The 6,524-nt window shown below is 37.6% G+C and overlaps 1 pseudogene; it reads left to right on the top strand.

Annotated features, from left to right (window-relative positions):
- The first annotated feature begins 3,218 nt into the window (after positions 1–3,218).
- LOC125097296 (60S ribosomal protein L8-like) lies at positions 3,219–3,721 on the top strand (annotated as a pseudogene).
- Positions 3,722–6,524: the final 2,803 nt, after the last annotated feature.

Here is a 6,524-nt window from a genome sequence, read left to right as displayed (position 1 = left end):
GACATGGTTTTGCAGCTCAAGCAAACCAACATAGGCAATGGCACCTGCATGCCCTATTGAACTGATGAATTTGCCCCATATCTCTTAGTACTGAACACTGCACCAAGTTTGGCCCATGCAGCAGAGAAAGTAGCACATACCTGCTGTCTCAGGTATCACACCTTTCCAGCCCCCTGTCATAATCTAGTCTTCTGGAACTATGATTTCCACTCTGTTCCACTGACATCACCCTAATCTATTACACAGATGCTATCATGGTGATAAAAGTAGCAACTATCTTATACATTTTGGTGAGATATATGCCTAGTGGCTAGGAGAAAGATCCCACTAAGATTCAAGGACATGCTATGTCTGCAAAATGTTAAAGCACAGTGTTCTGAGTTGTATCAAGACATATTTTGCAAGGAGAGGGTCAAGTTGGTGCATCTGCTCCCTATTCTCATTAAGAAAAAGTTGCAAGCCTTAGTGGGCCTCTTTGGATTTTAGAATCAACTTGTATCCCAATTGAGAATGTTATTCCAATCAATTTAATCCAGAAGGCTGTAGGTTTGCATGTGGCTCGGGAAAAGACTCTGTAAAGGTCCTGATGGCTGTTCATGCTGCTTTGTAACCTGGGGTGTTTGAAGTATCTATGGGCAGACAGGACCCCGCATGGAATCTTTTATAGACTTTAGGGGTGAATCACAACAGAGACCTTTACAACTTTGGAGCATAGCCATACAAATGACTATAGATCATTATTTATTTTTTTTTTAAAAGAAGATTTGACTATAACCATGACACCTAGAACAGGGCCTGAAGCGTAGTATGTACACAATACAAACTTGTTGAAGGCAAGCATAAATTAGAGCAAGCATGTGATTTGTTTCTACAATTTAAAAGTGTTAATAAATCACTCAGTTATAAATTTAAACCGTTTGCCAAACTAAATAAAATATGGAGCTTATGCTTCTAACATCTTCACTTAGTGCCTTTTATAAAATTTCCATAATAAAGTTTCAAAGCTCATGGCAGTGTGCAGCATAATCTTCAAGCACATATTGTTTTTAATGCACATTTCATGTCAAAAGGCACTGGGCAACGTCTAATTACATTTATTTCTAAATAACAGTCCCAAATTATTCTAACATGGTACTAAGCACATTGTTATTTCAGTGAAGATACCATTAGCAACTGGAATTGACTACTATTTACATTAAATAGGATGGATGTTTAAGCCACAGTATGGCATTTATCAAAAATATGACTTAATTCTCAAAATTATGATTATTAACTTTCAAACTATAATTTTTGACACATGTAGGTTTTCTTTTTATTTCATCACTCTTTTCAGTTACTTTTTACCTATCCCAGTATCTTTATATAATTAGTCACAAATATCAACAATTGTTATCTCTTATGTATTGATGATGAATTATATGACAGTCCTTTTTAATTCCTCTGATTAAAAATTTCCATAAAATACCCTAGATTTCAAATGCCCTTCAAGGTGAGTTTGTGTTATTGAAGTTTGCAAGCTGGAACTTAAGAGGCAACCAAAAAAGTAATAAGCTGATGCTGCTATTCATTCTCCTGGGTTGTCTTTCCCTGTTCTTTTCAGTTACCACTATTTTACATACATATACTTCAATGTCTAGTCAAGAAACACTTTTTTTTTCATGTTTTACCTGGGGATTTAAGTCAGTTAAGATGTTTTCCTTTTTATAACTCCTTTTTAAAAATATCATTATTTTAAACTGAAAATATAAAAGAAGAGTGGAGAGGACAAGAATTGGAACAAGGTAAAATTGGTTTTCATTCCTACTGTTTTCATGATAGCACACTGCTTTTCTCATTAGTGTCATATATAGTTTTGACATTTATAATCCCTTCCATGTCAATTGCTATAAATACGAGGCAAATATTAAGCTTACTTCTAAAAATTTTGTTTTTCTGTGGAATGCCTGGCTGGCTCAGTCAGTAAAACATGCAAATCTCTCTCTCTCTCTCTCTCTCTCTTTTTTTCTTTTTTCTGTTTGATCATGCAACTCTTGATATGAGGACTGTAAGTTTGAGCCCCATGTTAGGCGTTGATATTACTTAAAAATAAAATTGTAGGGCACCTGGGTGGCTCAGTTGGTTATGCTTCTGCCTTTGACTCAGGTCATGATTCCAGGATCCTGGGATCATGCTCAGCAGGGAGTCTGCTTCTCCCTCTCCCCCTGAAGCCCTCCCCCATGCTTGCTCTCTCTCTTACTTGCACACAAAAATAAAATCTTTAAAAATAAAATAAAATAAAATATTAACCAATTAAAAATAAAAGTTTTGTCTCTATTTTATAAATTTTCAATATCTAACACACAGCTGAATTCCATACTCCTAGGCCCTAAATAAATACACATATAGGCAAGTAAACTTCCTCTGCTCTGAATAAATACTTTAAGGGAGACTCATTGGTCACCATATGAAAACCTTTCCAAAGGGCTTTGAACTATTTTTTCTACTGATTCATTGAGAATGTAGTCAGAATAGAGATTGACAAATTCCTTCCTGTTTTTATTCATAATTGGAATTTTATCACCATTCTCCTTTAGATCCTACATCACGGGATTGCCAGAGTCTCTCTTTGAGATGTCTGGAAAGTGATCATCATGTCATCTTCCACATTCCTTTCATATTCCAATAAATCGTTTAAACTCTGATATAGGACAGGGTGAGATTCTCCCAGGTCAGGAAAAGTTACTTTTCCCCCCATTAGCTTCCTGTAGACAACCACGGGAAAATATATATCCAGTATGGTTATTATAAATAGCCAGACCCAGCACTATGCCAATCAGAGTGAACTGACCTTCAGTTTCAAAAGAGGATGGCTTAAAACCAAAAGAATTTTGTAGATTCATCATGTGTGAACATACCCATATCTGGATTGAAGATTTCCTCCACAACTCACTGTAAAATTTCTTTGTAAATACCTCCCTCATCAAGTCCTCTTTGTGGACTATGGACAGTCAACAATATATACTTCAAAGTTGCACTATGGCAACTGTTGCAACTATTGTTACACTATTGCACTATTGCTAATATTGTATTATTCAGGTACTCATACATGCCGTCCTGTACCAGAAACATTTTCTTTTATTGTTATTTGCTTTTTAGCCAATTAAATTGTATATTTGTTTTCCTATTAAAAAACATTAAAAAAAAAGTCCTTTTCCAGCCGCACTCCGTAGTAGACCGCCATGGGTCATGTTGTCCGTGGGAAGAGAAATGACGTTGGCTCGGTGTTGTGCGTGCACATGGAGCATTGCAAAGGGGCAGCGCATCTGCACCCCAACACTTCACCAAGTGGCCGGACTACATCAAGGGCATCGTGAAGGACATCATCCATGACCCAGCCCAGGTGCACCCCTTGCCAAGGTTGTCTTCCAGGATCCGTCGAGTTTAAGAAGCAGATGGTGGTGTTCATCATCATGGAGGGAATCCACACTGACCACTTCGTGTATTGCAACAAGAAGGCCCAGCACAACATAGGCATTGTGCTCCCGGTGGGCACTATGCCCTGGGGCTCTATCGTGTGCTGTCTGGAGGAGAAGCTTGTTGACTGGAGCAAGTCGCCCCGAGCCTTGGGAAACTATGTCACTGTCATGTCCCACAACCCAGAGACCAACAGACTCAAGTGAAGCTGCCCTCAAGCTCAAAGAAGGTCATTTTTCCTTGTCTAATAAATCCTTGCCTTCCATAATATCATGATCTTTTCTTCTCTTCTTTTAATCTTCTAGAAACTTTATTGTTTTCCCTTTCACATTTATATTAACAATCAACCTTGAACTGATTTTTGCACATGAGGGTAATGTATGGTGATAATTTTTATTCCAAGGGAAAAAAAACCACTCTGCCCTAAGTGCTGTGCAGGGTAGTTCCCAAATATAGATGATAGATAGATAGATAGATAGATAGATAGATAGATAGATATTGGATGTGATATTCATATCATATTGGATATGATATATCTATCTTATTACTATGTTTTGCTTAGTCAAAACTATATTCTTTTTTTTTTAAGATTTTATTTATTTATTTGACAGACAGAGATCACAAGTAGGCAGAGAGGCAGGCAGAGAGAGAGGAAGGGAAGCAGGCTCCCTGCTGAGCAGAGAGCCCGATGTGGGACACGATCCCAGGACCCTGAGATCATGACCTGAGCCGAAGGCAGCGGCTTAACCCACTGAGCCACCCAGGCGCCCCCAAAACTATATTCTTACTATAGGACACTTAAAGTATAACTACATAGTAAGATTTTTGTATGCAGTAGAGTTCTTCAATTTTATGTTTTTTCTTCAAAACTGTCTGGACTATTTTTTTTTATTTCTTTATAAATTTTAAAATCATATTTTCTCCAAAAGAATGTCCTATGATTTGATGGGGATTGAAGTTATCTTAGAACGAATTTGTGGAATATTAAAAGTTTGGAATATTAAAACTTCCAATCCATGAACATGGAAAATCACTTTATTTACATAGATTTCTTTATGTCAATAACATTTTGCAATTTGATATGTAGAGATTTTGTACACCTGTATGAACTGAATTATGTCCTCCCAAAATTCATATCCATATGATCATATTGGAGACAGGTTTTAAGTCACTAAACCAGTGCATATATATTCATCTCCTGTCTACAGCATTTTCTGAAATACACATTCATGTAATCCAGGCTTCTTATCCTGGTCCCCAAGTTCCTTAATTATCTACTTATGAGTATATTTCATGCTTCTCTACCCTTTGCCAATACACTGTTGAGTAATGTGAGTCACCTGGGTGGCTCAGTCATTGAGTGTCTGACTCTTGGTTTTGGCTCAGGTCATGATCTTAGGGTCATGGGATTGAGCCCCACATCTGGCAACACTCAGTGTGGAATCTGCTTGTCCCTCTCCCTCCTCCTCTGCCCCACTCCTTCTGCCCTTGCCCCCACTTGCATGCTCTCTCTCTCTCTTCTCTCTCATATAAATAAAATTTAAATTATTTTAAAAAAGAGTAATTCAACTTTTAAGGAACTTATTTCTGACTTAAAGTCTTTGTCAAGCTTATTTCTGACTTAGTATCTTTGATATTGGGATCCCTGTACCAAGAATGTTCTTTATACAACTGTTTATTCATATATGAGTTAAACAAATGTTTATTATAATGATTTATTCATTCCAAATATTCTTCCAAAAGTTTTACATGTAGTCATGATTAAAAGAGGGGGAAAAAAAAGCCTCATCCTTAAGAAATTTGTATTTTAGTTCTTCTAAAAGAGAGTAAACAAATTAAGATGTACAACATAGGGTGATATGCATTTGGAGAAAAATAAATAGGTTAAGCAAAATAGAGTGTCCATTGGGTAAGTGGAGCATTGCTAATTACAAAGCAGAAGGGTAATTATGGTTGTGATAAGGTCACAGAGAAGTGAGAAAACTGATGATATGATCCATATGAGCAGAATTATAGGCAAAGGTAACAGTCAATGTGGAGGCCAAGAAAAACAAGGCTGTACCCACCTCGATTCTAGCCCTAACATCGCCCTTCCATCCATAAAACTGAAGGAGGCTGAGGCTGAGGCAGAAGAAAATGGAAACAAAGTTAAACCTAAATCTCACTAACAAGAACGCTTGATAGGAGAAATGTGACATTCCACCAGGAAACTCCCAATTGTCGTCATGTTAGTGCCTCATCAGAGGGAGAAATGGCCTTGACTTGATAATAACCAGGCCTCCAATATCCTGACAGTTTTTTTTTTACCCTGATAGCCCTTCTGAACATCCTCTTTGTCCTCACCTACTGCTGAGCCAGCAATCGTGGCCCAATTATCTACTGCCGAGTCCACCCCCACTCTGCCTTTAAAAACTCTGACTATAATCTGGTTCAGGGTCCAAGTCCCTACTCTGCTATGTTGGGTATACTTGGGCCTAAGCTTAAGCTTGTCAAATAAACCCTCATGTGATTGCATCGGTGTTGGCTCCTTGGTGGTCTCTCGGACACGAAAAATTGGGCATAACATCAATATAAGGCCCTGAGGTGAGGATAAGTTTGACTTATTCAAAGAATAGCAGTAAACCAGAATGTTTATAGCAGAGAGAACAATGGAGAAAGAATGAGCTCTAATTAAATTTGTTTATTACAAAAAGTAATAAGTCTTTGGGAAGTCTTTGGAGAGTTTATGTTCAGAGAAGCTGCTGTGGACTGAATTATATCCCACTTTCATGAATCCTATTCCTACAAATTCATATGAGAGTGAAGTCCTCATGGTGGAATTAATGGATTTATAAAAAGAGAGAAAAATTATATTCTTTGCTATGTGAGGGCACAGAAAGAAGGTGACTGCAAGCCAGAAACAGGGGTCTCCCCAGGTACTACATAGGCTTGCACCTTGATCTTGGGCTCTTCAGATCTGTGATAAATAAAGGTCTGCTTTTTAGTCAAATAGTCTATACCATATTGCCATAGCAGCCCAAGCAGACTAATATGAAAGTGATATGCTATGAGTTGTGTCTTAAAAGGAATAT

Source organism: Lutra lutra, chromosome 4, assembly GCF_902655055.1.
Source record: "Lutra lutra chromosome 4, mLutLut1.2, whole genome shotgun sequence".
NCBI classification, from domain to species: Eukaryota; Metazoa; Chordata; class Mammalia; order Carnivora; family Mustelidae; genus Lutra; species Lutra lutra.
Note: the sequence above shows the minus strand (reverse complement) of the source record. Positions and strands in the feature narration are given on the sequence as shown.